The 20,661-nt window shown below is 46.5% G+C and overlaps 1 protein-coding gene across 5 annotated transcripts in view; it reads left to right on the top strand.

The window, feature by feature from the left end:
• The window catches only part of GNG7 (G protein subunit gamma 7), a 78,986-nt gene that overhangs the window by 38,762 nt on the left and 19,563 nt on the right, over positions 1 to 20,661 (top strand). The gene's annotated exons all lie outside the window — the stretch shown is intronic.

Genomic DNA, 20,661 nt, shown 5'->3' on the forward strand with positions numbered 1-20,661 from the left:
CATAAATTAAATGGGGAGCTTTGTTTTCCATGATCCTGAAATATCTGGTAATTTAAAGAGATATTTTGCTGCCAGAATATACAAAAGCATTTGTGTATTGCTGTAAGTTCAGCAGGCCTGGGGCCGTTCATCTTTACAAAAGAAGTTGTTGGGTTTAATGCACTATTAAGATAAATTTATAATTAGTTTGTCATTGAGAGCCCACTTCTTACATTTTTGTAGGATCTTAGCTCTGCATGCTTTTGCAAGTGTCCGATTTAAAGACTTGCACTCTAACTGCAAATTTGTTGTGGGTTTTTTTTGCATTCCTAAAGAGGTGACAGCTGGTGGTGGGATCCACAAACATCCAGCAAAACTCGAATTCTCAAGACTCGAAGCTGTTGTGCAAGAAAGGCTGTCCTATATAAGCAGGCACAGAAATAGTACCAAGCTTGGGGTGGAGGAAGGTAACCAAAAGGCTTCTGTGTGTTTGACCTAATCTTGAACCAAGGGTCCAGCTGCCAAACAAGCCAAAAGCAGTTGATACATTTATCATAAATATTGAATATTTGGAACGGAAACCTATGAGAACTGTGGGGTTACTTTTGGTGGCACTCTGCTGTACAACCTGCTGTATGACTCAAGTGTGCTACATTCCTGGTTTTGCCTCCTTTGAAATGTGATGAAGACTTAACTCCAGTGCTTTTAATTAAGAGTTGTTTGTGTTCATCAGTACAGGGTGAAAATAGCTGGAGGGTAGACACAAGCTATCCTCCACATAGGAAGTGAGTCCAACAAATTGTATTTTGTCCCTACAAGACAAAGGTACAGCACAGTGGAGACTAACCACATGGTTGTGCTGATGGTAAATTTATTCTGCTCAAGTTCATGGACGTGCCTAGCCTATCTCAGCTTGCTAAGGCTGTAATAGATCTGGAGAGGTGACAAACATGTTGTCGGTGCAGACATGTGATGCATTAACCTTTGATTTTTTTTATTTTTTTATTTTTTTTTTGCACCGTACCTGCTGCTATCGAATCTGCCTTGTGGTTGATGCTGTTTCCCAGGTAGTGCTGTTTTTCCCCAAATAAAAACTGTAGAGCCTTAGCCCAGTGATCTGACAGCGATGGCAGTGCACACTGATGACCACAGGAGCTCCTGTTGTTTATCGGGTGACCATGGGGCGGTTTGTCGGGCAGTAGCTGTTCAGTGGCAGTGTTAGGCTGTGCCCAGAGGAAATAACAAACCACACTTCTCTTGCTGAGATGAGCCAAAACCCAAGTGGCATGCTTAGTCGCTTACCAGTGCACATTGGTTTCAACAGCCAGGCACTGTGCTTGTTCCTAATATTGAATTAAGATGCCAAAACCAAAACCCTGGTTTCCAGGCATCTAGGAAAGTCTGCAGATCTGCGGTGATCTCTTTTGCAAGAGCAGCAGTGGTGAGCAGTGGAAGTCAGCTCCAGGTGCTGTGGGGCACAGCAGAGGAGGCTGCCTCAGAGTATACCTGGCCTGTGCTTTGATTTGTTTGCACACACCATGACCTGCCTAAACCTCTCCCACCTTGAGAGCGCTCCTTCTCAGGCACACAGTTACGTGTAGGAAGATAATCCTGCTGCCTGCCCCGGTCCTGTCTGGCAGGGTGCAGAAAACAGCATGAAAACAGTGAATCTGATTCAGTCTCTGATCAAACATTCAGTGCGTCCTGAAACACGACAGCCTGTTCCAGAGGTACACTAGTATAAATCTGTAAAGCAAGATGTTTACATCCCCTTCTGTATGTTTAAGACTTAAGTCATGTAGAGACTGGTTTATGTCTATTTTATCCATCATCCCCTTTCCAATATACCTAAATCTTACTAACAATTAATCATGTTATGTCTAAAAGATAAGCTTTTAATACCTTTCACCAGGACACTGCTACTTTCACCACTTGTGACGGAGGTTCATGTGGAGGCTGCCCAGAGCCCAAGGTTGCTGTCTGTGTAAAGGACGTCAGGCCACAGCACAGATGCTTCTGCCGCTTACCTGGATGCACCCACCATTCCCCTTTCAGCCAGACTATATCCTGTTTTCTTTATATGGCACCACTATGTGCCTGACACCCAGCGATGTCTGCATCTGGCTGCTTGCTGTGGCCACCTCCACTGACCCAGAGCTGCAGATTTAGAAAGTGCAAGTTGATTTCAAGTCCTTTACACTGTTAAATTAGTATGTATGGGAGAAATACTTGGTTTAGATTCTGATGGAGAGAGATTGTATGTCAAACTCATGAGATTTGCTGGCGAGTTTTTGTTAATTAGAAAAGTGTTCCTTTAAAATTGATCTTTCCTCTTTCCTCCTGCCCCTCTCCTGCTCAGGCAGGAGAACAGCAGCGGATCTTGGTCTGCAGACAGCCTGCTCTCTGCACTCCCCTGTGGTCAGGCTTTGCTAGAGCCAGGCTTGATCTCAGATGCAGTCAACACAGCTGCAACACCTGATGTTAGCAGTAGCAGCTCCAGCTCCCCTGGCTTGCAGAGAATGGAGGAGATGCTGTAGTAGAGCACGTGGGGAGGGAAGGTGGGAGCTAGGAGTGCAGGTGGGTAAATGAAGATCTGCAGTTCACTGCTTTTCTATGGTGGTGTTGCCTCAAGTCCTGCAGCAGTTTTGCAGTTACATTGGCCTTTTCAGGACACTCAGACCTCCAGTACAATGGTTAATATTCCAGATGTGTTGTCCAGCTGTTGACACACAGTGAGTGCTATATAACTGGTTTCCTGTGTTGGAAGGAACAGATGAGATACAGTGGTGATAAGGGATGAGCCTCAAATAATTTTAAGTCCTGGAGCTTTAGAAATCATAAAAACAGCAGCTATGGCCCAGCTGAACTGCCCAGTTTCTTGCACATTTTCCTTCCTCTCCTGCTGGCTGCTACCCAGAACGAGCAGCTTTGCACAGTGGATCTTTAGGCTGATGGAGTCTGAGCACTATAGAAGCTGTATGTATAGAGGCTGACCATTTTTGTTGGAAACTCCTCTGTTTCTTCATTTAAATTCGTGGCTTCAAAATGCACTACATGCAAATCAGTCTCAATCTGGTAGATTTTAAAAAACAAACAAAACAAAACCTCTTGTGAGCAGAGGAACTCTTGATCCTTAATCTGTGGCATTTGTATACATGGCGCTGTTCTAATTGTAGGATTCTGCAAAACCAGTTTGTGAGTGTTACAAAGAGCAATTCGGCACAAGCAGAACAGGCTGATGCAGAAGGAACAGCTCGTTGCACAGAGCCTGGCGCCGTGTGCCGCCGGAGGAGGACTCTGCCTCTGGTCAGGACAGTCTGCACTGCAGCTGGCTCTGTTTTGTATTGAAAATAGACAAGTTGTACACTCCGAACTGGGTCACTGTGTGTTTTCCGGGTTGTTTGGGGTTTTTTTTTGTAGGTAATAGTGTGGTTCTCCAGATGTGCCTGAAAGGAGCATTAAGATCTGCCAAGAGCTGTGGTGAGACGGCGACAGTGCAGTCAGGGCTTGCCAAGGTTTATCAGCACTGAAGCTGATGGCTTTTTAATCATGCATAGTTTTATTTAGTGGGATTATTTACATGCACTTAAGTGTTTCCTTTTATCTAGTTTAATTCTGTTATGGTAAACTGGTTCCAAACCAGTGGTGAGAGCACCTACAGTCGGTGCTGTTTTACTTGAACTCATCAGGTCCCTTTTCCGGCAAAAAGCTGCTGGTGTCTGGGGTCGAGCTTCCAGCTGGCCAGGGCTTAAGCTCTCTGCTGTGACTGGTCCACGTGAATACTAATTGCTTCGCTTTTGTTGCTCTGGAAAATGATACATAGCAAAAATCCAGCCTCTGTAAGATTGCTGTGCAAAAATGAGTTACATATCTCCTTTTTCCTCATTGTGGTATTTGTTGGGACAGAACTACAGTGAGCATCCCTGGGACAGGCACTGGTTGGTCCATGCTGAAGGTGCAGCTTGGCTGCTGCCCTTTTATAAGGTGTGTGCTTCTGATCTTGCAGGAGTCAAGGAGTTAATCTGGACCATCCAAAGATTGGTGTTTATACTAAGTGTAAAGCCAGTGACATTTGCCAGGCACTTACTGGCACAGTTGATTGGGAGTCAGTGGATGGGGTTTTATTTTTTTAGCTGTCTTTGTTCTGCAGGGTTGCTAATATTCCCAAATGGAGTGTGCTCTTACCAGCAGCATCTGTGGTGCACAGTCTGACTCATGTGCTCTTTGAGTGAGGATGACAAATGGAGAATGGAGACAAACAACTCCCCGGGATCAGCATGCACCGAGAGGGGGGGAAGGAGGGAACGGTCACCTCAGAAGGCATTTCTGATAACGTCCTAATTAGTGCCCTCATGTGGGGAAGTTTTGCCTTTTGCTTCTGGAGAAATCTAATTTTGACTTCTTTGGAGGCAGAGGAGGGAAAACGAGCATATGACAAGCGGTTTGGAAAACTCTGCAGGTCCTCAGCTCTCCCAGGCTCGAGGAGCAGCGTGCCCTCAATGCCCCTCTAATGCCTCGGGTTTGATGCTTGAGCCATCTCCACATGCTTGCAGCACCCAGGGGCGGTTTGCTGTTGAATACACCCTGCACATGCTTGTCTGACTCACAGCTCTGAATTTTAATATACTCCATTACAGCAGTGGCCTGTCATCCTGGTGCAGCTGTCCAGCAAAGGTACCGCATGTCCCCTGGCAGCAAACTATCCTCCTGGCAGCAAGACAGGTGGAAACAGCCAGTGTTGACTGTTCAGGGAGCTCAGTCACACTCTTTCCTTTGGTTCCTAATAGTTAGGAGATGTTTACCACGCCGTACACGGGATTTTAACCTCATTTATTTATCAGGTGAAATTTCAGTGATGCACTTGTCCCGTCCAGGGCTCACGCCATTAGCAGTGACATGCAGCTGAGCAAGCGGGCTCTGATAATCAAGTCAGACCTCGAAAGCTGTGTGTTTCCAGCTGGGGCCAGCGAGGGGTGGAGGGCAGGGGAAAACAAAACAAAGCCCTTTCCCAGGGCCACCTTCTGAGCAAGTGCCTCGGCTGTCACAGCCTCCGTTTTCCTTGTGCCACCAACGGGTGGGAACACAGGAGGGATTCGCTCATCACTTTCGGGATTGTTTTTGAGGAGGGGTGGGGGGCAGGCAGAGGAGTTTCTGCAGCAGCTCCTGCTCTGCTGTGGGGCTGGGGGTATCTGTGGGTGGGGAGGTCGGGGAGGCAGTGCTTCAAAATGCCTCTCTGGGAAACTGAAGTCCTCATTCTGGCAGTTGTTGAAAGGGGATTGCCTACAGTCATCCTTTTTAGAAATAGATGGTGTGAAATTAAGCTGCCTGGTTTCACTTTGAAGTTCCTTTTAATTTTCACTTGAACATACCCATTTTCTCTTAATTTCCCCTATGAAAAATGCTTTTTTTAATTATTCTTTAGAAACCAGTAACTGAAACTGAAATACAGTCTTCGAGATATTGCACAACTTTGATCGCTGAACTTAAAAATTAGAAAGGAGATGGGATTAGTGCTATGACTTCTATAGATAAATATTTGTGACTTGAACAGAAATTAAAGGGAGAATAAACATCTGTCCTTTGATCAGCTCTCCATCTCATTAACCTGTTGAATGCAGTGTCTGGCCGAAGGATTCAAGGCCAGAAGGGGTTCAAGGCATACGAAACAATCACAAATCTCTTCCCCTTTCTGTGGACAGTGGATTTTTTTCCTGTGCTATTTTAATTGTAAACACAGCAGGGCACTTTTGGAGCATGTTAAATTACTCAAGTTTTCTTCTAGTCTTGACCCACCCATAACTTCAGTCTGCCTAATGGCCTGAGGTGCCTTGAACTGTACCTGGGGTTGGGTTCACACACAAAGTGTTTGCTCAAGTTTGAATTCAGATTGTCTGGTGTACCTGGAAAGTCTGGCAGAAGATGGAGGTGGCTGCTGAGCTGCGGCCCAGCTCCTGTGCAGGGCAGATGGGAGCTGAACATGAGCCACTGGTGTCTTCACAAACATCCTGGGAGTTGGCTGGACAGACGGTTGAGTCACTCTCCCAGCAGTCTAGGTGCCACATATCAATTAATACAGCGTGTGGCTTTTCCCATGCGAAGCTACATCAGAGGTTTAATTTAAAGTTCTACTTTCATGATAACCCTTCACTTAGTACTGCTCCAAGCTTTTAAAGCCAAGCCTCACTGGAGAAGACTATCAGCAGCCTGTCCACGGGTTTCTCCGAGTGCGGGCACCTGCATCAGGGTATTGCAGGGTGGAAGCTGACTTGTGCTGCGAGCACTGGGTCCCGAATCCCTCCCTGAAGGAAGAGGGAAGATCTCCCCCCCAGCTGCTGACGAAGCGTGAGCCTGCAGCCCTCTCGCTTCTCTGCCTGTGCCCCGGGCTGCTCTTCCCGGAGTCTGGGATAGTTCTGCAGAACTTCAGTAGAAAATCAGTTTATCTTGTTTTGGCACAGAAGTTGTAGCTTAATTGTCACACTGTTTATCTTGCTTGAAGCAGAGGCCTGAGAAGTAGGACATGTTTACAATAAACTTGCAAGTAGCTTTGGACAGCTACTGTGCCTCAGATTTAAACTGTTTGAAACTAATACCTGCTACAGATAGTGCAGCAGTGGGTTAAAGCAATTAAAGCAGCCTCTCTGCACTCCTCCAGCGCTTCCCAGGTATCTTCAAGGAACTGCAATTTTCACATTCTGTACATGCAGAACTGGCTCTGCCGCAATCTGGTGATGCTTCTTTCCTGGTACTTAGAGACATTTGTTAATTTGGAGGGGAACCTGTTAGAAGGAGAGTGCATTGCATGGCCTTTTATTGCCTTAATGCTGCAGATGTATGGCCACAGCAACTGCAAGAGGCGGTTATATCTTCATGGGCCTTCTCCTGGGTGGTGGGGCTGGCTCAGCAGGATGCTCCTCTGGCTTTTTTGGACCGCAGTCAGCCCTGGCAAGCCAAAGCCCCAGCAGGAAGCCGGGTGGCACACTGAGCTCTGCCTTGCTTCTGCAGCTCCAGCAGCAAAGTGGAGCTTTTTGCAATTATCTCAGACACTCTATCTGGAGCTCCAGGCTATATAGGAGCAAAGAAGCTCATAGGGAGCTTTAGCCGTTTATTGCTTTTAACTTTGGGATGATGTTTCCTTCAAATACACTTCCTCAGTTTCTATAGGTTGACTGACTTGGCTTTATTTACTCCAGGAGAATATTAGCTAAAAGCTGGCTGGCTTTGCCACATAATATATTGCAGTTTCTCTACTCATTATTCTGAACCGAATGTCACTGCACTCGTCCATTGCTCGTGGATTTGAGCTGGCATTTGGTCATCTTGCTGCTGCCATAAAATTGCCAACGTTTTTAGGTTGACAGCCAAATCTTTATGTGATAGTGGTGGGAGTGAGGTGGTGGTGGTGGTGGTATGCTGTTCTTCAGGGATGCTCTTTGAGGACCGAGATGTTTGACGTTAGAAGTGTGCAACGTTGGTTCAGAGTGGCTTTTAAGATGTTGTTTACCTTGATGCACTGACTTGGAGGAGCAGTTAGGGCTGGTGGTGATGAAGCAGATGATTGGGGGGTAATAGGAGACTTACAGGATTCCTGCAAAGCCAGAAACCTGCTGTCCTATCCTAAGTGTCAGCAACTGGTTGGCAAGTTAGCTATTACTAACAGCAATAATTCAAAAATGCTGTAAGACTTGCAGTGGATTTCTTGTTACGGTGTGCCTATCCTTAGTGCTGTCAGCTCCTTTAAAATGTTAGTTAATGGAGTCCTGGTCTACTTCTCAATTTCTCTTGCCTTAAACATCCTCTGTAAAACTGATTAAACAGACTCATTTGAAGAGGCTCCTAACATGGTAACAAATGCTGTGAAGGGAAGGCTCTGTCTTATTCTTACCATCTGTCTTGCCGCACACTCCAGATGATGCAACGTGCTGTATGCCATATCAAAAGAAACCCTTTATTTTTAACAAATTGCATTTAAGACACATTAGCAGAATATTCAGCCAATCCCTAAATTTGGGACTGGCCTTACTTAATTCCTCGAGGCATGCTACCACACTGCATCCTTCAGCGGTGGAGCTGGCTCTAATGAGCTGCAGACTCCTACTCTGACATTTTGGAAAATGAGACTGTTCCACTGTAGTGCTCAGAGCTGGGCTGACTTACACTGATTCACTGGGTATAAGCAGTGTTTATCTTCAAAGGACACGTGTGCACGCGTGTGTGCTCACAAGGCTCGACTGTAGAGAAATCTGTAGGACCAATTGAGTTTAGAGCTGAGTCTGGCAGGTCTGAGTGTGAGAGACCAAAGCTTGGGAGATTAAACTGGTGGAGGTGGAGGAGCTGGAGGTGCCGTGGTCAGCAGCTGGGACCTTGAGCACGGCTCAGCTGCTCTGTCCCGTGCAAGCTGTGGTCAGGTCACTATAGTATCAGCTGTTCTTTTTCATTAATAGTTTGTTTTATTTTGTTTGCCTGCTGTGTGGGTGGCAGCATGAGATGTGTCATGATTCTCCAAGTGGTTTAATGACTGTTCTCTGCTTTCTTCTCCCTCTGCCAGCGTGCCCTGTTGTCCTGCAGTTACTGGCTTTGTTCTGCGGTGACCAGGCTGCTCATACTACAGCTGGGCTACTTCGTATGTACTTCTAGCTGCGGAGGCATGTGTAATTACTCCCTTTTTTAAAATCTGTAAATCGATGCAGAAGGTTCTGAGTGCAAGCTGAGGACTGTTTGCAAGCAGCAGATCTGCTGCTGTCAGACATGTAAAATTGTCAGGTTTAAGCCACGGCTGGTAAACGCAGCGACTTTGGGCGTGCAAGCTAGCAATAATTGTGGATTTTACTGATAGACCATTTTGTGTAATTTTAAAGTTTTGCTGAATAGACAGTGCTTGAGCCATAGATGTGCTGCCTTAATCCCTGATGGTCTTCAGGACAAGTATCTTCTGCCTCCAGCCTGCTCCAAACTGTCTCTTTTTTTTTTTTTTCCTCCATTTTTGGCTCACTCGGAAGCAAGCTAGCAGCTAGTGTGTGGGACACTATAGTAGAAAACTAGCCTGCTGAAGAGTAGGAGAAAGTTAGCAAGAGACTGATCTTGCCTGTGATCCTTGACCTGCTGCCCTGAAGTCACTGTAAAGTCAGTTCCTGTATTGGGGACCTGGAGGGCGTTTGGGAGGTGAATGGGTGAGTGGAGAGCAGGCTGGGCTCAAACCAGTGTTTAAAAACAGCCTTTTCTAGGTGAACGTTCATTTTCTCAGGAATTTGGTCGCTTTTCCTCTTTCTATTCTGGTTACAAAAAAAAAACAACCACCACCACTTTCCTTCCCATACAACTCAGAGGGATTTTCAGGCTTGTTTTGTTCATCAGTCAAGAGTGAAATTCAGTATTTACATCTCCTGAGGATGAGTGAGGTCAGAGCAAATGTCATCAGTACCCATTCCTGTAGTTCCTATTTAGGGAAGCATTTCCTTCCACCTTAATAAATAAAAACAAGCTGATCTTTCCTTTGCATGAGTCTAGCCACTGCCCCAGATTGACGGTGTGGTAAGGAGCTGGCCGAAAGTCCATCGCAGTCTTCTGCAGTGGTGTTGAATTCACTTTCTCATGACCCTGGCATTTCCAGCTCTGGTCTGTGGGATTTACGTGCTGTCAGAGCAGTGGTCTTCTCCCTGTAAGAACTGAATTTGCCTCATTTCACACTTAATGTTGAGCTGCTCTGGGTGCAATGTCTGCAGCATCCCAGAACCCTTGGAGTAGGGGATGAATGAATGCACATGCTGGATTTATTTGTGTTACTAGTCTTCAGTAACTAATCCACCTGGTTTCTCACTGTCATATTCTGCAATTGCTTTTACCTTTTCTTCTCCAGCATTTCCTACTTAATAGGAAGTACTGGTGCTCTGGAGCAGGCACGTTGCCTTTCCTCCATCAATTACCCACTCATCAACTTGCAGGTCATAGTTCAGTTACTAAATTGGATCGTGGCTCCTCCTTCTTCCCATTGCTAAAACATCCTCCTGCCTTTGCTGTCACTGAGAGCTTGCACAGTAAACTCCAGCTCTGTCAAGATGATTTGTAAGACACTTTTCTGAGTAATACTGAACTTTCACCAAAAAGTTGCACCCTTGCAAACAGTTCTGCTCCTCTCTGGAAAAAGTTCTCTCTATGTAAGCACAGTTCTTACAAAATGAATAAGTGCAAGGGAAAATGAACTTTCCCCCTGTTTTTAATTTTATTCATAACTGTTTGAAAACCACTGGATGGACACAGGAGTTTTGGGTGACAAAGCAGGTTCTGCCTTTCTGCAGCGACTGCAGTGGGAGCTGAGGGTGCTCCCAGCATCACACTGGGTGCTGCCTATCGCAGCACACCCCCAGCAGTCTCTGCTGTATCTCTGGCAGTTTCCAGAATAATAAATTCCCAGGGAAGAGTGAAGGAATACCTTGAAGCAGCTGGAATGATCCTATTTAAAACTATTTCATAATTTATGAGGAGATTATTAAAGTACTTCATGGATTGAGAAGCAAAAGTCCCATGAACCATACTTCTCAGTCAACTCATCCGATGCTGCAGTCAGGTGGGAGGGGGATTTTTCTTGCCCCTTCCACACCAAAACCTTACACCGACCCTGCGTGCGGCGGGGAGAAGAGCTTACACACATGGCCGGGGCTCTTGGAGGCGGCAGCGCGACTCCCTCGCTTCAGATGCCGAGCGGCAAAGCGCGGCACCGCTCGCCAGCCAGCGCCGGGGCGGCTGCGTGCCGGGGCTGGATCCCACCCCCACGGGAGGAGGAGGAGGAGGAGACGCACGATGCCAAGGACTACACTCGTTCTGCCTAGCAGGCTTTTTTTAGCAATAGTAGCAACTGATACCAAAGCAGCTTTCGGCCACCCTGGCAAACCCAGATGGGCAATTTTCACAAGATAGTAAATTCCTGCCTTTCTTCCCTTTATTTTTAGTATAGGAGACTCCAGGTAGGCGCAGCACTAGTTAATCTTAGCGTGAATGAGAAACTTTAGGCAAATAGCAGCAGTCATTTGAGGTTCTCGTGTAGCACGAGGACTTTCCCTTTTTTAAATAAACCACCTTACTTCAGCTAGCTGCCGGTAGAATCACCTTTGCCTGCTGCCACCGAGGCAGAACAGGCCTGTGCATCATGTTTCTTAATTACTGCTTTTTGCTTTTTTTGCAGTGCTCTCTGTGGTGGAACAGGAACTGAGAAATCTGCAGGGCTTTCTCTTGGCTTTTCTGAGATGAGCCTGGTATAAATCAAATCTCTTGGCAATAACATCAGGCTTTTAGTAGTATCTGCGAGTGGGTCAAGTTGGGTTCCCATTGTGCATGGTGCCGATGGAGGAACTTGAGAGTTTATGCCTTGGAAAGCTTGCTGTCCCGGTCTGCCCCGTGGTAACCCACTGCATGCACTTGAAAACCTGCTCAGGAAAGAGCAGGAATCAGCTTGGAGAGCCATAGTGCAGTAAGCCTTAGGTCTGGGTCCTTTTGGCTATAGCTAGGTTAGTGCCAGGCTTGAAGAGGTTAAACAGTGGGAAGTGAGACAGAAGTCCAGTTTTTAATTACTTGGAATTTGAGGAATTGACAATTAGCTTTCATAGCAAAACAGGGCTGCTAGAAATTGCACTTCTTGCTTAGTTAAGACCTGTCTTTTTTTATATGTCTAAATTAAGTTCTGCAGACAGTCAGGAGCCAGTTGCAAAACAAGCCCATAACATGTAGTTAATGGTCCTGTATTAAAATGGAATTGCATGAAAGTCCGGTGTGTTGCAGCACAAACACGACTACCATAAATGTGCTTTGCCTGGCTTACTCTGATTTATTTTTTATGATGCCTGAGAGAGAGCAAGGGAATTGCTGTGTCAGGTCCCCCGTTCCTAAGGATCTTTGAGAGGTGAAATGAGATTGTTTGCTTCCCCGTTCAAGCTCTTGCAGGGACATCTCCGTCCCCGTGGCTGGCAGCAGAATGGGGAGCAGCCCGCCGGCGTGTGCCTCCTCCAGACCCCACCGTGGGACAGCTCCAGCCTTTGCATTTTACCTCCACACCTTCCAAAAAGCTGCCTGTGAGTGAGCGTCTGACTCAGCTTTGTCCTTTTGCTGGAGTGAAAAGCGATGTCTTGGGTTTTTTTGTCCTCCTCCCCCTCCTCTCGCCGAGCCGGCGGCGCTGCGGAGGGGAGCGGTCCGTGGTGCGCGCTGCGTGGGCAGGGAGATGCTGTAGGAGGGTTCCCCGACCCCGGAGCCGCTGCAGTGATGCAGCCCATTGACGTTATTTCGCCTGCATCAAAGTGACGGTTGCCTGGCTGCCTCACTGAGCCCGGCTTTTTTTTTGTGTTTAATATTAAAGTACAAAGCTGCGCAAAAACCACATGCTTTTTCGCGCTTTGAAGTGGTGCTGGCTAACTGCCTGAAAAACATTCTCCAGTGGTGGTGGAAAAAATCCCATTACGTTTTACAAATATTTTTGTTTTCTTTTACCCCTTTCTTTCAGAAGCTTGACAATAGTCCTCTGGAGACTTGATCTCATGTTGCTGGCAGAGGCTGACCTGTCCCCATAGCTGCCTGCCTTCAGTGCTGCCAACCGGACTGGCAGATTTTTTGAAGAAATAAAACTTGCATTTAGGTGGCTGGGTTTGTTTTTCTTTCTGCTGCGTACAGTACATTATCCTCATCTTGCTCAGTGTCTAGCTCTCGACAAGCTAACAGTTGAAATGTGTAGCCTGGAGTTTAAGTTTGGGGCTTAAGTCCAGAGGTTTTTAAGCAGCTTGAGTGTATCACTGCTAACCTTAATATAGTGGGGTTTAAGATAAAAAATATAATAAAATGAATCAGGTTGTATTTTCAAAATTAATGTATAGTTCCCGAGCAAGAAATACTGGATGAAACATAAATGGAATTGGCAAGAAAAGGTGGAATAGGATCAGCCCTAGAAGCTGACAGTGTGTGGCACTACTGGCGTGCATCTGTCATCTCTAACTTTTAAATGTATTGGTAGTGTGTTCCTCATAACCTCAGCTGCTGAATGAAGATGTTAATTAGCCAGGGATTAACAACCCTGCTGTATGCATCACAATGCCAGGTATGCACACGTCGGGTGAGCCTCTTCTGTGATCTTTATCCAGGCTTGGTCACTAAAAGGCAGCGTTTCAGTGGTAAAAGCAGCCTTCCGTGGTTTGTTGGTAGTAGCACAGCCAGGCAGGTGGCACATCTTTTTCTAGCAGAATAGAAGTATTGTTTGTCCATTTTCTATCAAATGCAATTGGCATTAAATTGCAGGAATGCAAATTGGGATTGAAGGGCACACAGCTAGGCTGGACTTGGCTTCCAAGTCGTTTCAAAGGTAAAAGGGTTTTTGCAAACATGAAGGTCAATAGAAATCTTTTGATGAGACTTTTAATATCAGCGGTCCTTAACCATTCTTAAGTACGCCAAAATCCATTGCCTCTTTCAGTGGGGGATGCCAGCTGTGTATGCACGGGTGTACTCTGCTTTGTTTATTGGAAGTTAGGACCTAGCACAAACTCTTAATTTTTCTGTGCAGAGGTGCAGCAGTGTGCTGAAAGGGTTTCTGCAGCTGTGATTTAAAAGCCAAGCCATATAAAACATCTGCGGTTAAGGCCCAGAGTTTTCAGCTCCCTCATGCTGTCGCTGTGTCGTAGGCAACGAGCGGCATGATGTTCGACAAGCCATGCCAGCGTGGTGGGTTGTGTATTTGTGTAAATGACTTAGAAAACTGGTAAAATTCCACTAATCCCTCTGTAAGTGAGCTTATCATGGGATACGAATTTCCTGTTGCCTGTCCGCTACTGCTGAATGCAATAAAATGGGCAGCCAGAAAATCACGTTGGTTCCTGTATCTGTGCCTGTCATTTGTTCCAATTTGGGTTCATTTGCCTCTGTGGAGGTTATGGTTTTCCAGTTTTCCCTCTAGCTTTCAACTCTGTTTTGGGTATTTAGAGATGAAGTGTATAAACAGGCCCTTTTGAAATACATGAGCATGATATAAGCTATATCGACAGGAGCAAATGTGCTGAAGTGTGGGGAGGCAGGGTGCTGATGAGCAGACTATTTGTGTAGTACCTTTTTTACCTTAAAAAAATACAGTACAATCCCATCCAGTCCCTGAACAGCACGCAGGGCTGCAGAGTGAGTTAAATATTGTATTTGCTGTTGTGGCTGAATAAGCTTGATTGGTTTTCTCCCTTTTATGTGTTTTTACTAACCGAGACAAGGGATTTCTGCAGCGACGGCCTCCCCTAGGAATGCTGGCTATGTGAAAAACACCCCGTCCTGCAGCGCCGCTGCTCTCCCTTATCTGCTCGTCCCTCGCTGCCCGCGCCGTGGGCACGGGCTCTGCTCGCCACACAAATACCTTCCTGTCCTGGGAAGTGTCACCGCTGCCGCCAGCGTCCATCAGCCCGTCTGTTATCCCCAACCTGGGCCAGGCCCCCCCACCAGTGCCAGCACGACCAGGTTTGGATGAGCCCAGTGCTGGCAGGATAGTCCCAGTGTCCCCAGGCAGACCCAGTGCCGCCGGGTGCCTGTCGGCACGCTGGGTGTGCGCGGCAGCCGCCGGCACGGCACAGCAGCAGAGATCACCGTGTGTTGTAAGCATCGCCTGCATCCGATATCCCAGATTATGAGATTTCTTGGTTTCATCATTGTGAGGAAGCCGCACGTGTTAAATAGGACTTTTTCAATCTCTTTGTGTTGAATATTTGTTTATTCTTCTGTTTTCCCAGGAATATTCCAGGAGTAGTAGAAAACAGTATGTATGTGTTGTGGCCATTTGAAGCCATTTTTTCTTGGAAAAATCACTAATTGATACTGGATTAAGTTTTTATTTCTTGAAACAGTTGTCCACAAAGACCAGCTTTGGTCGCTTGTCCTCCTCCAGCCTCAGGCTGTCTCTGGTTTCTGGAGTTGAAGTGAACTTCGGGTTCATCATGTACCAGTTTGAATCAATCTGGTTTGAAGGCAGGGGAGCTGGTCCTGATGCACAGCCCCATCACTGCCAGCTAGACGGAGGTGGTGATGCTGTAACCTGGGGGCCAGACCACTGCATTGGGTTTTATTTCAAGCTGGAGCGATCGCACCAAAAGTAAAGGCAGCTTAATTTTTTCACTCTTGCTGGGATAATTATGTTTGTTCAAGCTCTTCACTTGCTAGGCAAAGCAGAATCTAAATTTGGTGCCTCTTTGAATATCTTTTCAGCATACATGTTTTTTTGGACCACATTTAAAAGTACTTCTGTCCCTGTTATGTAAACTTTCTTTAAAGGGAGTGAGATGTAATTGTCTGGCACATCTTGAGGTGGGCAGGCCCAGCCCCAGGTCTTGTCGGCTCGCGAAGCTGCTGCTGTTGAGAGTGTGGACTCACAGGCTAGTGCCTATACCAGTACATTTCCCCAGCTGGAGATACTCCTGTTCTGGAGTAGAAGTGCCTTATACTGGTTTTAACTAAGCCTGGCTGTAGTTGGGCATTTTATTCTAGATTAAATGGGGAGACTGGGCTGACTGCTCCTTTTTCTTAATTGCCATCGCTGTCAGTCATCACTCCCACAAATGAAGTCTTGATTGATGGTGTGAGGTCTGCTAGTTGATTTTAGCATAAGGGTAGTATAAATCTCCTGCTGATTATTTAGACTCATCTGGTCTAACTTCTAACTGGAAATGTTTTAGGAGCCCTTAGTACATAAACTGTCTAGCAGTTTAAAAAGCAATAAAAGCAAGAAGCCCCAAACAGCTAGAGAAGGTAATTTTTAACCAGTTCTTGCTCTGTCTGCAAGATGTTTTGACCATCTCTTTCCCCCACGAACATGCTTCTTGAATTCAGATTAAGCAAACGGGAACGACACGTTCTTGCTCAGGATTACAAGTGGATGCACGTGAGAGCTGTTGGCAATAAATCTGTGTATAGATAAGAGTGAGCGCTGCTGGAGCTGGGGCGAGCTGTCTGTGCAAAGGGTTGGTCCCCCAGAGATGGGCTCATCCCCTCCCAGGAGCTGCAGGGCTGATACTCGCTGCTGAGAGACCATCAGGTGCCTGCTCCGGCATCCCCAGTGCCTGCTCTGGCATCCCCAGTGCCCGGCACTCTTGGCTAGAGAGGTCCATGCTTCCCGGGAGAGGCAGGAAGCTTGTTGTGCTTTGGCCAAGCGTGCACAGAAATATGTTTCTTAAACTTTTAGGAGACCAGAGATTTTTTTTATCCAGTAGTATGCTTTGCCTCAAAATCTGTTTGCAGTGTAATTTGAAGTAGACCACCTGGGCTAGAGGCTCATTAAAAACATCCTTAGTGTCCTACATTTTTATGTTTAGACTCACAACTGGAAGGCAATACGTGTATTTCTGCGATAACGTGCAGTTTCAGGCCCTGCAGTCCATGACACTATTTTCTCTCCCAGCTCTGTGGCTGAGCAGAAGCTGCTGGTACTGGCCCTTCTCCAGACGTCAGGATTTACACTGCCCTTGTGCCCAAGGAAGAAAGCTTTCGCCCTTCTCTTCCTTTTGGTTTCAATTCAGCAACCAGTCACATAAGTTATTTTTCTTCTAATTTGGCAAGTCAGTTCATACAGAAATAGGGAGCTAAAGCAACTGCAGAACTGTGTTCCTTGTCCAGGGTGTGAATAGAAACTGGGGACAAAAAGTGCCATTGGGCAATTCTCAGAATTTTGGTAGAGGGTTGACTTTGCAGTCCCTCGGAACTTGGAGGTGCAGGCGAGTGGGTGCCAGTGATGCTCAGGTATGTACAGTGTAAGAGAGAAGGATGGCACCTGTGTAATAGCAATTGCATAATTCTGTGATTTCAGGGAACTTTGAATGTTTTACATTCACGTGTAGCAGATGATTTTCTAAATGTAAGCACCAGCCCTATGAAAATAGTCAGCGAGCCAAAAGTTGCCCATTACCTGAAGGCAGATCCCTCACATGCTTTCTGGTACAACCCTTTCACACAATGTGTAAGTTCCTTTTTTAGCCTCCCTGCCTTATTTCCAGGCCCAGCCTTTCCCTGGCAGTTCCCAGTCCCAGCCCTGAGCTCAGAGCTGAACCATTGCCAGCCCAACGTGACTTCTCTTCCTGTAAGAGAGACAAAAGAAAACGACCTTCTGCTTCCTCTCCCTGTCTGCCCAGCGGATTCCAGCTCCGATGTAGGAGTTGCTCCTTGTTGCAAAGCCTCACATGATGTTGCAGTCATCAGTATTACCAAAAGACCCGGGTTTGCATGAAAACAGCCACACAAACACTGCAGTCACATGGAGATACTGGCCTTTTCTTTTAGGGTAATTACTTCGGTGGTTGAAACAAGTGCAACAGTAGTCATCGGGCTGATCAAACTGTGTCCTCATCCGCGTTTGGAAGCAAGCCTCTTTGGTTTTGCTCGCCTGCAGCTGACTTAGGGAGGGAGGGAGAAGGAACCCCCAGCTCTGCTGACCTATTGTGAGTTTTCTCCTGAGCATCATTTTTGCCCTCTGTAGCTACATCATTAATGAAAACAAGATGACTAGAGAAAGTCACAGGACTGCTCTCCTATCAGCATGTTTTATGGGTGTCTGAAGAAAGCAGTAGTATTTACACTCATGTGACATCTCTGCTGCAGAAGGTCACTCACATTTCAAGTGACATTAGAAGGAGCTGGCACCCCAAAAGCAGATGAGTCCCTTGTGCAGACAGTAACTGGCAGTGAACAAGGATCCCTGAGCAGTTCAGCTCACAAGCAAGTGTCACACCAGCTCAGCTTCAGGATGCCTCAAGCTGTTATTTCTGAAGCATGTAGTTAAGAGTTTGAGTTTTTGCTTAACACAGAGCTATAGGGTGTGATTTTTCAGAAGTACCAGTGTGGAATTGCAGGTCTGAATTTTCCTAGTGTAGATGAAGTTCCTGCCTTATGAACAAGGGTCTCACTTTGGGTTTCTGAGGCATAGTTAGCAATGGGGTGCTAATTACTGGGTGGGGCCAGGATTTGGGTTTGTATTAGCAAAAGAGTTAGGTATTTAGTGCAGCACATACCCAGACATGACAGGCTCAGACCTTGGAGCATTACAGCTGTGATGGGGTGCTGGACGGATGTTGTGATGTTCCTCTTTGCTGTTCAGTACGGCGCTAATGCAGCAATGCTACTCGAGATGAGTCCTCCCCATGTGCTGTGAGGATGTGCCTGTTGTGCTCGGGGTCCCAGCCATTACACAATCAGAGATGTTGCTTAATGCCATCCCGAATCGCTTTCCTCCTTGCCCGTAGCTGCAAGTAGCTCTCTTGTCAGCATGCGGGATATTAACGCGAAGAGGGATGGTGGTTGTTTGGATTCAAGGTCACTGAAGGACTCTCAGGGGTTAGGTTAGTGGAAATCGCTCTTTTCTCACTGCTTGAGGTCTGTAGTTGGTGTCTGGACATATTGCCCATGGCTGTCGAGTCAATGCGTTACTTAATCTGTGTTGCAATATTGAACTTTCTTTAGCAACAGTCTGTCTAGGCGCTGTGTTTTTCAGGGCACGGTTGCCTTGATTCATTGATGGCACCATTATGTCTAGGGAGAACTTTGCTTTCAGCCTCTTTCCCTTGAAACCCCTGTTGCTCCACTCCAGCACTGTTTATGAGTTCGTTTGCATGCTTCAGGTGAGTCGGTAGGAAAAGCAGCGAGCGAGCAATTCGTACTTGCATTACATGTAGATGGGAGAGGCGTTGCAAGGTCTCAGTGCAGATACGGGTGCACCTGATTTCTTCACTGAATCGATATGCAACGGCTATAAACTGAATTCAGGATTTTAAAGCTATACTGTGCTTACTTTGCTGCTCACATCCTCAACCCTAAGAGTATTTGCAATGAGTAACCTCACCCGCAGCTTTGGAGACTCTTCACTGCAGAAGTAGAAAGCATTTGCAAAACCAACAGCAGAAAATCTGGTAGTAAAGCAAGCAGGTGTGACCCAGATGTGTCCAGAGCAGATGCACCGAGTAAAGGGGTTTCTATGTAGTTATTCCTTGGCAATAATTGTGGTTTAAAGCAAAGGAAAAAGATTCTCATGAGCAACTCACACTAAAGATCTGATCTATGAACCTGGAAAACCAGCTCTTCTATGTTTTTGACAGAGTAAAGCAAATGCCGGTCAATGTTTCAAGCTCTGATAGTTGAAACGTGCTGAAGATTCTGCTAAGAAATGCACCTTAGAGGTCTCCAGGGGATTGTTGTCTGGGTGCTGGGACATACCCAGCTGATAGAGCAACTAGGAATTTGGCACAGAAGTATGAAATTCTATTTTAATTGGCTGGGTAGGTGACTCTTCCCTCTGCTTTGCAGAACAGAGTTCCTAGTATTATATAGACCCTTCTTATTTTCATTAAGGTGAAGATACCACGATGTTCTGAAATGGGACAGACTGAAAACAAAAAAGCAAAACCCTCCATGCAGTGATTATGCAAACTCCATCTGGGCCTTAGGGCCAACCTTTTAGTCACTGCTGATCGTGACAAACACAATCAGCAGGGGCCAAGTGTTGCGAATGCTCTGTTTTTGATAATGTGTCTTCAAAACGACTTTCTGAATACACAAAGTGTAAAGCAATACTCTAACAGCCGCAAATACACTGTGATTTATATGCTTTCTTTGGAAGCGGGTTTAGGTGTGCTGTAGCCAACCCTGTATCAGCTTCTTATTTCAGCCTCTGTTGTGTGACTTGCTTTTGGCTCCCGTTCCTAAAGAGGTTTCTTCATGGCTCTGTGCTACACCAAGGCTCATCAACAAACTAGTCAGCATTTTTCTTGTTTGCTCAGCATCAGCTGAATGCTGCTTCCCAGTACTGTGAGGCTTGTCTAGAGAACAGTCATACAAAGAGGATCACTTATCTTCCTGCACTTGAACAGAAGGTATTTAAATTTTAAGTAAATATTTTTGCCATAACCTCAGGCTTTTCTTTTTTTTCCCGAGCTCGCTGGTTGCAAATACTCCCCTTGTGCAGGCACTGGAATGAAACCGAATCAAATACAGAAAAATCTGAGGGGCGATCAGCACATCTCCCACCTCAGGCTGGGGGGATCGGTTCCCGTAGCCTTACAGGGCACCCGTGCTGCTTCTCGTTTTGATTTTTGACGTTGCAGAAAATGGGCTGAAGGGGGAGACTTCACCCTCAACTCCTTGGCTTCAGTGCAGGCAAAAGCCTAGCAGGAGAGAAATCAGCCTTGAATTCTGGTCCGAAGGTCAACAAGTAAGAGTGACGCTGGAGCAGATGGCCCGAGTTCCTCGGTGTGGGATATCTTGTCCTCAAGCATCAGATGACCTCCTCCAAACCTCCCGGATGACCCTCTCTGCCGTGACACCAGCGGCAATCAGAAGGGCTTCAGACCACGCCGGCTTCGGTTTGGCCTGCAGAGTAGGAGTGAAAGGTCTCTCTATGTGTGTGTAACAGTCATAAAAGGTTAGATTACAGTGAATTCTGCTTCCAGGCTTATTCCCACACGTGTGAGATCAGATGTCTGGTCTCTGCGTGCCGCCTCCCCGCTGTCTGTAACTGCGGTGTTGGGTCAGTGCCGGTTCTGGGGGAAAAACATGCTCCGTGGCAGCTCCAGGGATTGCTCATCTGGTTGTTTGAGCTTGATCCTGCTGGGGCAGGATACTCTGCTGAAAGTGTCACTGCAGACCGGCTGAGAACAATGCAACGAGGGTAGACTGCTGTTTGCTTTAGCAGCGGTTGGAAGG

The sequence above is a fragment of the Tyto alba genome, unplaced genomic scaffold (genome assembly GCF_018691265.1).
Source record: "Tyto alba isolate M040663 unplaced genomic scaffold, T.alba_DEE_v4.0 Super-Scaffold_20000042, whole genome shotgun sequence".
Classification (NCBI taxonomy): Eukaryota; Metazoa; Chordata; class Aves; order Strigiformes; family Tytonidae; genus Tyto; species Tyto alba.